The sequence below is a fragment of the Schistocerca cancellata genome, unplaced genomic scaffold (assembly GCF_023864275.1).
Source record: "Schistocerca cancellata isolate TAMUIC-IGC-003103 unplaced genomic scaffold, iqSchCanc2.1 HiC_scaffold_685, whole genome shotgun sequence".
Classification (NCBI taxonomy): Eukaryota; Metazoa; Arthropoda; class Insecta; order Orthoptera; family Acrididae; genus Schistocerca; species Schistocerca cancellata.
The window spans coordinates 12,501-22,500 of NW_026046696.1; the positions used below are offsets into that span (position 1 = coordinate 12,501).

The 10,000-nt window shown below is 55.7% G+C and overlaps 1 non-coding gene across 1 annotated transcript in view; it reads left to right on the forward strand.

Annotated features, from left to right (window-relative positions):
• The first annotated feature begins 8,673 nt into the window (after positions 1–8,673).
• Positions 8,674–10,000, forward strand: part of LOC126139606 (small subunit ribosomal RNA) — a 1,907-nt gene continuing 580 nt past the window's right edge. Inside the window, exon 1 of the ribosomal RNA XR_007528680.1 lies at positions 8,674–10,000. This exon is cut by the window's right edge and continues 580 nt beyond it. This is a non-coding gene — a ribosomal RNA (small subunit ribosomal RNA).

The following is a 10,000-nucleotide window of genomic DNA, read 5'->3' on the forward strand; positions in this document are numbered from 1 at the left end:
AACCTAACCCACGTTGTGCCTTAACCTAACACACGTTGTGCCTTAACGTAACCCACGTTGTGCCTTAACGTAACCCACGTTGTGCCTTAACGTAACCCACGTTGTGCCTTAACGTAACCCACGTTGTGCCTTAACGTAACCCACGTTGTGCCTTAACGTAACCCACGTTGTGCCTTAACGTAACCCACGTTGTGCCTTAACCTAACCCACGTTGTGCCTTAACCTAACCCACGTTGTGCCTTAACCTAACCCACGTTGTGCCTTAACCTAACCCACGTTGTGCCTTAACGTAACCCACGTTGTGCCTTAACGTAACCCACGTTGTGCCTTAACGTAACCCACGTTGTGCCTTAACGTAACCCACGTTGTGCCTTAACGTAACCCACGTTGTGCCTTAACGTAACCCACGTTGTGCCTTAACGTAACCCACGTTGTGCCTTAACGTAACCCACGTTGTGCCTTAACGTAACCCACGTTGTGCCTTAACCTAACCCACGTTGTGCCTTAACCTAACCCACGTTGTGCCTTAACCTAACCCACGTTGTGCCTTAACCTAACCCACGTTGTGCCTTAACCTAACCCACGTTGTGCCTTAACCTAACCCACGTTGTGCCTTAACCTAACCCACGTTGTGCCTTAACCTAACCCACGTTGTGCCTTAACCTAACCCACGTTGTGCCTTAACCTAACCCACGTTGTGCCTTAACCTAACCCACGTTGTGCCTTAACCTAACCCACGTTGTGCCTTAACCTAACCCACGTTGTGCCTTAACCTAACCCACGTTGTGCCTTAACCTGCTCTGTAATTGGCATATGACACGTTACATTAATCTAGTGTTGTCTAACCACAACCCTCTGAATATAGTTCGCTACTCGCACCGCCCACCCTCTTGTGTGTCGTTTCATGTTGAACACTTCGCAAGTGTTGCTTACTTTTTACATGCTCCCGCTGTACACTGTAATGTGGACAACTGCAGGATGTACATCGCCCCCCCCCCTCCACCCTGCCTTCGCACGCTGGTCGTTCAGGTGCTTGCGTGTTCAATGCCCTTCGCAGCTGTTCACTGGCATTCGCATGTCGAAGCGCTCAGTCTACGTCGTGGTACGGCCTGTGTCCACTGTCCGCTGATATCGTAAGCTTAATCCTCACATTGTACTGCACATAGGTCCGTATGTACTGAATGATACGCTGTGGCACATGTGTGACCGTACGACTGCGCCCAACAACAGCGAACCATACGGTCCAAATGTTGTGCACTCAGCCACGTGCCGTCTCCCCATAACAGCTACATTGCAGTGTGGTACGCCATAGAGACGTGTGGGAGTAACGGACGCCCTGGATGGCGATCAGCATGAGCCGTCTGTTGATGTAGTGGCGCGTGTATTCAAACGTAGTCGTCTCTTCTCACACAGTGTGATAGCATGGTGCACCGCGTTCCACATCTGCGACATGGTACAGATGCTGGTTGACAGTCGGTCTCGTAATGGACATCGCATACGTAGGGGGCCACCTCCCACGTGTTCTCTAGTCGTGCACATTTTGTTGCGTGTATGTGGGCAGACGTAGTGTGTCGTGACACCTAACAGACAGGTATGCAATAATCGTTGCATTTGCAAACTGGGATGGACGTCTACGTTTGCTGGTGACGTGACGCAACGCAAATGAACAACTGGTAAACCCATTGTGGTGCGGTTGTTGTTGCTGGAGGTAAATCAGTAAGGGCAAATCTGTGTGTGAAGCGATACGCGGCGGTGGCTGGGTGGGACCGTCCCCGGCCGGTGAGGGGGGGCCGCCCGGCGTGCTGGCCGCGCGGTGCGTGGGCGCACGCGCTACAGCCGGCTGGTGGGGGCGCCCAGTGGCAGGCGCGCCGGCCGACGGACGCGGCAGGCGGCGCAGCTGCGCGCCGGGGCACCCTGCGCGCGGCGCCGGGCGGCCAAAGTGGGTCCTCGCGGGCCCGGTGCGAAGCGCGGTGGACATCTGCAGTGTGCTGGTCCGACTGAGGACTGTGTGCGTTGAGGATGCGCCGCCGCCCGGCACTCGGCGCCGCGACGCCGTCTGCTGCTCGGTCGCCCCAGCGGTTCTCGCTGGTGGTTTGTATCGCAGTTGTGCAGACGTGTTGGCACGTGCGCTGTGCTGGGAGAGTTCGCTTCGGCACCCACGTGGGGCCTTTGCCCTTCTGTGGCGCTGGCGTTGGAGCTGCCGGTCACCGTAGGTGGCGCGTGTTGTCTCCCGCCGGCAATGCCACGACAGCACGCTCCCGGGCCTCTGTCGGCAGCGGCAAGCTCAGTTGGGAGCACGGGTGGTCGCACCTAAAGCGTCTACTCGCCTAACTCCGGGCGATTGCGCCTCTCTCGAACCCGACCAAGTACTTAGGACGGCGCTGCGCGCCGCCGGGACCTGAGAGGGTTTCGAGGTGTATTGTGCAGGGGAGCTCAGCCTCCTCCTGTTTGCAGAATAATTGAGCGGACGCTTGCGTGTTCGCGCGGGCCCCTGGGACACACTCCCGGGCGGCCGGCTGCTCAGCTCTAGTTGACGCAGCTCCCTGGTTGATCCTGCCAGTTGGTTGGTTGGTTTGGGGGAGTAAAGGGACCAGACTGCTATGGTCATCGGTCCCTTTTTCCAAAGACAAAGAACACCCACAGAGAATAAAAACGAGGAACAAAAGAGATCACAGACGATACAGGACAAGAGAAACTGAGACAAAGACAAGACAAAACGAACTAAAAGCACACAGAGTGTGACGGTGGTTGGCCGACCAGAGAAATAAAAAAGGAAAAGCCAACCACTAGAAACACATTAAAAAATCAGTTTAAAACCGGAGGCCAAAGGCCAGAATCAACACAAAACAATAAGATAAAAATAGAAACACTCAGAGTAAAGAATAAAAACCCCCTGCCCGAATAAAACGTAAAACTAAGTCAGCCATAGCCGGGTCATCTGTTAAAAGGGCAGGGAGCGAGTCAGGCAGTGCGAACGACTGCCTGAGCGCAGCTAAAAACGGACACTCCAATAAAACATGAACCACGGATAAAACGGAGCCGCAGCGACATAGAGGCGCATCCTCACGGCGCAATAAGTGGCCGTGGGTAAGCCGAGTGTGCCCAATGCGCAGCCGGCAGAGGACAACAGACTCCTTGCGAGAAACCCGCAAGGAGGAGCGCCACACACCGGTAGCCCCCTTGATGGCCCGAAGTTTGTTGCGTGAAGGCAGGGCGCGCCATTCAGTGTCCCAAAGGTCCAGAATTTTGCGGCGTAGGAACGCCCGCAAATCGGTCTCCGGGAGGCCAACGTCCAGAGGTGGTGCACTAGTAGCCTCTTTCGCCAGCCGGTCAACATTCTCGTTGCCGGGGATCCCAACATGGCCTGGGGTCCACACGAAGACCGCAGAGCGGCCGCAACGCGCAAGAGTATGCAGGGACTCATGGATAGCCATCACCAGACGGGAACGAGGAAAACACTGGTCGAGTGCTCGTAAACTGCTCAGGGAATCGCTACAGATAACGAACGACTCACCTGAGCAGGAGCGGATATACTCTAGGGCTCGAAAGATGGCGACCAGCTCAGCAGTGTAAACGCTGCAGCCAGCCGGCAAAGAACGTTGTTCGGAATGGTTCCCTAGAGTGAGCGCATACCCGACTCGACCAGCAACCATCGAGCCGTCGGTGTAAACAATGCCAGAGCCCTGATACGTGGCCAGGATGGAATAAAAGCGGCGGCGGAAGGCCTCTGGAGGGACTGAGTCCTTCGAGCCCTGTGCCAAGTCGAGCCGAAGGCAAGGGCGAGGAACGCACCACGGGGGTGTACGCAGAAGTGCCCGGAAAGGAGGTGGAACAGGGACAAGCCCAAGCCCGGAGAGAAGCTCCTTGACGCGTATGGCGATCGGACAACCCGACCGGGGCCGACGTTCCGGCAGACGGACGACTGACTGCGGGAACAGGAGACGATAGTTAGGATGCCCGGGCGAGCTTAGAACATGGGCAGCATAAGCGGCCAGCAAACGTTGGCGCCGGAACCGCAGTGGAGGGACACCTGCCTCCACGAGTAAGCTGTCCACAGGGCTGGTGCGGAAAGCACCAGTGGCAAGGCGTATCCCGCTGTGGAGGATTGGGTCCAGCACCCGCAACGCAGACGGGGATGCTGAGCCATATGCCAGGCACCCATAATCCAGACGGGACTGGATTAACGCCTGGTAGAGCCGTAACAGGGTAGAGCGGTCGGCTCCCCAGCGGGTGTGGCTCAAGCATCTCAGAGCGTTTAGATGCCGCCAACACGTCTGTTTAAGCTGCTGGATATGAGGCAGCCAAGTCAACCGGGCATCAAAAACCACCCCCAAAAACCTGTGGGTCTCCACCACAGCAAGGAGTTCGTCGGCAAGATAAAGCCGCGGCTCCGGATGGACTGTTCGGCGCCGGCAGAAATGTATAACGCGGGTCTTGGCTGCCGAAAACTGAAACCCATGCGCTACAGCCCAAGACTGCGCCTTACGGATAGCGCCCTGTAGCTGACGTTCAACAGCTGCAATGCCAGTAGAGCTGTAATAAAGGCAGAAGTCGTCAGCATACAGGGAAGCGGAGACAGAATTTCCCACGGCCGCAGCAAGCCCGTTAATGGCTATTAAAAACAGACAGACACTTAAAACAGAGCCCTGTGGCACACCGTTCTCCTGGACGTGGGAGGAACTATACGAGGCCGCGACTTGCACGCGGAAGGTACGACACGACAGAAAATTGCGGATAAAAATCGGCAGAGGACCCCGAAGACCCCATCCATGGAGCGTAGAAAGAATGTGATGACGCCACGTCGTATCGTACGCCTTCCGCATGTCGAAAAAGACAGCGACCAGGTGCTGACGGCGGGAAAAGGCAGTACGGATGGCCGACTCCAGGCTCACCAGATTGTCGGCGGCGGAGCGGCCTTTACGGAACCCACCCTGAGATGGAGCCAGAAGGCCTCGAGACTCCAGTACCCAATGCAAGCGCCGGCTCACCATCCGTTCAAGCAACTTGCAAAGAACGTTGGTGAGGCTAATGGGACGGTAGCTGTCCACCTCCAGAGGGTGCTTTCCAGGTTTCAAAACGGGGATGACAATGCCTTCCCGCCATTGCGACGGAAACTCCCCCTCGACCCAAAGACGGTTGTAAAGATCGAGAAGGCGCCGCTGGCAGTCCACTGAAAGGTGTTTCAGCATCTGACAGTGGATGCCATCTGGCCCAGGAGCGGTATCAGGGCAAGCAGCGAGGGCACTGCGAAATTCCCACTCACTAAATGGAGCATTGTAAGATTCTGGGTGGTTGGTGCGAAACGAAAGGCTCCGACGTTCCATCCGCTCTTTAATGGAGCGGAAGGCCTGGGGGTAATTCGCAGAAGCGGAACTCATAGCAAAATGTTCTGCTAAGCGATTGGCAATGACGTCGGAGTCAGTACAAACTGCTCCATTCAGTGAGAGCGCAGGGACGCTGGCAGGTGGCCGATAGCCGTAGACGCGTCGAATCTTGGCCCAGACCTGCGAAGGAGTGACATGGAGGCCAATGGTGGACACATACCGCTCCCAGCACTCCTTCTTGCCTTGGCGGATAAGGAGGCGGGCCCGCGCACGCAGCCGTTTGAAGGCGATAAGGTGGTCGAGGGAGGGGTGTCGCTTGTGACGCTGGAGCGCCCGCCGGCGATCTTTAATCGCTTCAGCGATCTCAGGCGACCACCAAGGCACAGCCTTCCGCCGAGGGGACCCACAGGAATGGGGAATGGCAGATTCGGCGGCAGTAACGATGCCGGTGGTGACCGATTGAACCACCGCATCAATGTCATCGGTAGAGAGAGGCTCAAAAGCGGCAGTGGAGGAGAACAAGTCCCAGTCAGCCTTATTCATAGCCCATCGGCTAGGGTGCCCGGAAGAGGGGCGCTGTGGTAGTGACAAAAAGATCGGAAAATGGTCACTACCACACAGGTCGTCATGCACACTCCATTGGACAGACGGTAAGAGGCTATGGCTACAGATTGAAAGGTCAATGGCGGAGTAGGTGCCATGCGCCACACTGAAGTGTGTGAAGGCACCATCATTTAACAGCGAGAGATCGAGCTGCGACAATAAATGCTCAATGATGGCGCCTCGACCTGTTGCCACTGACCCACCCCACAGAGGGTTATGAGCGTTGAAGTCGCCCAATAGCAAGAAAGGTGGTGGCAATTGGGCGACCAGTGCAGCCAGGACATGCGGCGAGACATCACCATCCGGTGGAATGTAAAGACTGCAGACGGTAACAGCCCGTGGCGTCCACACGCGTACAGCGACAGCCTCTAAAGGCGTCTGGAGAGGGACAGACTCGCTGTGCAGAGTGTGAAGGACATAAATGCAGACGCCACCAGACACCCTTTCATAAGCTGCTCGGTTCTTGTAATAACCCCGATAGCCACGGAGGGCGGGGGTTCGCATCGCCGGAAACCAAGTTTCCTGCAGAGCAATGCAGAAGAAAGGGCGAAGGCTGAGAAGTTGGCGGAGGTCAGCTAAATGGTGGAAAAAACCGCCGCAGTTCCACTGGAGGATGGTATTGTCCATGGCTGAGAAAGGCGTGAAAGGACTGGGAAGGCAATTTACGCCGCTTGTTCACTCACTGCCACCGATTCAGTACCCGGACGAGAGGCATCCATGGCGTCTGAGGGACCAGCGAGATCAAGGTCCTCAGCGGACGCTAGAATCTCGACTTCATCCTCAGACGCAGAGCGCGAAAGGTGCGGTGGGGTTGGTGCCACCGCAAGTTCTTTAGCCTTAGAGGTCTTTCTCTTGGACTTCTCTCGCTGAACCTTGGGTTTCACCGGCTGGGAAGGCTTCACCGATTCAGTCTCCGGGACAGAGGAGGATCGTGAAGCCCTACGCCCGGCTGCTGGTGAGGACTTATGCCACCGGTGGCCGTCATCCTTCCCGCTGGGGGAACCCTGGGAAGGGAGCGTCCCAAGGGAACTCTTACGGGCGAGAGTAGCCGAAGAAGTTAGGCGCTTCTCCGGCTGAGAAGCGGGGACGGACGTCCCCGACGGGTGGGAGGAGGTTGCTCCTGAGGTAGGTGGTGCAGGAGCAACCGGTTGGGGAGAGCCCCCCACGGGCAAGGGGGCAGAAGGAGTCGTACTGCTTATCGAGCTGGCTGGAAGTCTCGCAACTGATGGAGCTAGCACAGTTGTTGTAGCAGCTGCATACGAAGATGTCATTCTCACAGGATGGAGTCTGTCATATTTCCGTTTGGCCTCAGTATAGGTCAGCCGGTCCAGGGTCTTATATTCCATGATTTTGCGCTCTTTCTGAAAGACTGTGCAGTCAGGCGAGCAAGGTGAATGGTGCTCCCCGCAGTTGACGCAGATGGGAGGCGGGGCACATGGAGTATCGGGATGAGACGGGCGTCCGCAATCTCGACATGTGAGGCTGGAAGTGCAGCGGGAAGACATATGGCCGAACTTCCAGCACTTGAAGCACCGCATCGGGGGAGGGATATAGGGCTTGACGTCACATCGGTAGACCATCACCTTGACCTTTTCCGGTAACGTATCACCCTCGAAGGCCAAGATGAAGGCACCGGTAGCAACCTGATTGTCCCTCGGACCCCGATGAACGCGCCGGACGAAATGAACACCTCTACGTTCTAAGTTGGCGCGCAGCTCGTCATCAGACTGCAAAAGGAGATCCCTATGGAAAATAACACCCTGGACCATATTTAAACTCTTATGTGGCGTAATAGAAACGTTAACATCCCCCAACTTGTCACAAGCAAGTAACCTGCGGGACTGGGCGGAGGATGCCGTTTGTATCAGTACTGACCCAGAGCGCATTTTAGACAAGCCCTCCACCTCCCCAAACTTGTCCTCTAAATGCTCTACAAAGAACTGAGGCTTCACGGACATAAAAGATTCCCCGTCAGCTCTGGTACAGACGAGATACCGGGGCGAGTATCTTTCGCTCTCATTCATAGCCCTTCGTTCCTCCCATGGTGTGGCCAGGGAGGGGAACGATTTGGGGTCATACACATTAGCCTTGAATTGAGCCTTGGAACGCTTAGAGACTGCTGACGGCTGGCCGCCAGCAAGAGATGATGTACCACGCTTCATTGCGGGTCATCCGCCCTGATGCCACCTACTCCGACCAAGGGCCCTCCCCACGGGCGCCACCCAGCCACAGCAAAGGCCACCTGGCAGGATGGCCATTGCCGGGAGTCCCGATGCCCCAGGGAGATGGGCATCTACTCCTTGGCATACGTGGGGAGTGAACGGCGCAGGCATCAGTAGAGCGATCCCTGTGTTGTCAGGGGGCTACAACCAAGAGGGTACATGGCGACCCCACCACAACGGACTGGCTACCGTGCTGGATCTTAGGTGCAAAAATGGCCGAGGTCGTCGTCACAGTTAAAAGAAACACTGCAGAGTGCAGCGTGGTAATCGCCCATGAGATCGAAAACGAGCGGGACACCATCGCAACGACGAGAAAGACGGCAAGAGGTCTAATTGCACGAAGGATACAGTGCACCATGTAAGGTGCCCTTCCCCAATTGGCTCGCTCTTCGGAATAATTTGGATAGATGGAGGTCAAACCCGAGAGGGGACCATCACATAAGGCCGAAACGTTTGAGACCCCTTTTAGTCGCCTCTTACGACAGGCAGGAATACCGCGGGCCTATTCTAACCCCCGAACCCGCAGGGGGAGATCCTGCCAGTAGTCATATGCTTGTCTCAAAGATTAAGCCATGCATGTCTCAGTACAAGCCGCATTAAGGTGAAACCGCGAATGGCTCATTAAATCAGTTATGGTTCCTTAGATCGTACCCACGTTACTTGGATAACTGTGGTAATTCTAGAGCTAATACATGCAAACAGAGTCCCGACCAGAGATGGAAGGGACGCTTTTATTAGATCAAAACCAATCGGTCGGCTCGTCCGGTCCGTTTGCCTTGGTGACTCTGAATAACTTTGGGCTGATCGCACGGTCCTCGTACCGGCGACGCATCTTTCAAATGTCTGCCTTATCAACTGTCGATGGTAGGTTCTGCGCCTACCATGGTTGTAACGGGTAACGGGGAATCAGGGTTCGATTCCGGAGAGGGAGCCTGAGAAACGGCTACCACATCCAAGGAAGGCAGCAGGCGCGCAAATTACCCACTCCCGGCACGGGGAGGTAGTGACGAAAAATAACGATACGGGACTCATCCGAGGCCCCGTAATCGGAATGAGTACACTTTAAATCCTTTAACGAGTATCTATTGGAGGGCAAGTCTGGTGCCAGCAGCCGCGGTAATTCCAGCTCCAATAGCGTATATTAAAGTTGTTGCGGTTAAAAAGCTCGTAGTTGGATTTGTGTCCCACGCTGTTGGTTCACCGCCCGTCGGTGTTTAACTGGCATGTATCGTGGGACGTCCTGCCGGTGGGGCGAGCCGAAGGCGTGCGACCGCCTCGTGCGTGTTCGTGCGTCCCGAGGCGGACCCCGTTGAAATCCTACCAAGGTGCTCTTTATTGAGTGTCTGGGTGGGCCGGCACGTTTACTTTGAACAAATTAGAGTGCTTAAAGCAGGCAAGCCCGCCTGAATACTGTGTGCATGGAATAATGGAATAGGACCTCGGTTCTATTTTGTTGGTTTTCGGAACCCGAGGTAATGATTAATAGGGACAGGCGGGGGCATTCGTATTGCGACGTTAGAGGTGAAATTCTTGGATCGTCGCAAGACGAACAGAAGCGAAAGCATTTGCCAAGTATGTTTTCATTAATCAAGAACGAAAGTTAGAGGTTCGAAGGCGATCAGATACCGCCCTAGTTCTAACCATAAACGATGCCAGCCAGCGATCCGCCGCAGTTCCTCCGATGACTCGGCGGGCAGCCTCCGGGAAACCAAAGCTTTTGGGTTCCGGGGGAAGTATGGTTGCAAAGCTGAAACTTAAAGGAATTGACGGAAGGGCACCACCAGGAGTGGAGCCTGCGGCTTAATTTGACTCAACACGGGAAACCTCACCAGGCCCGGACACCGGAAGGAT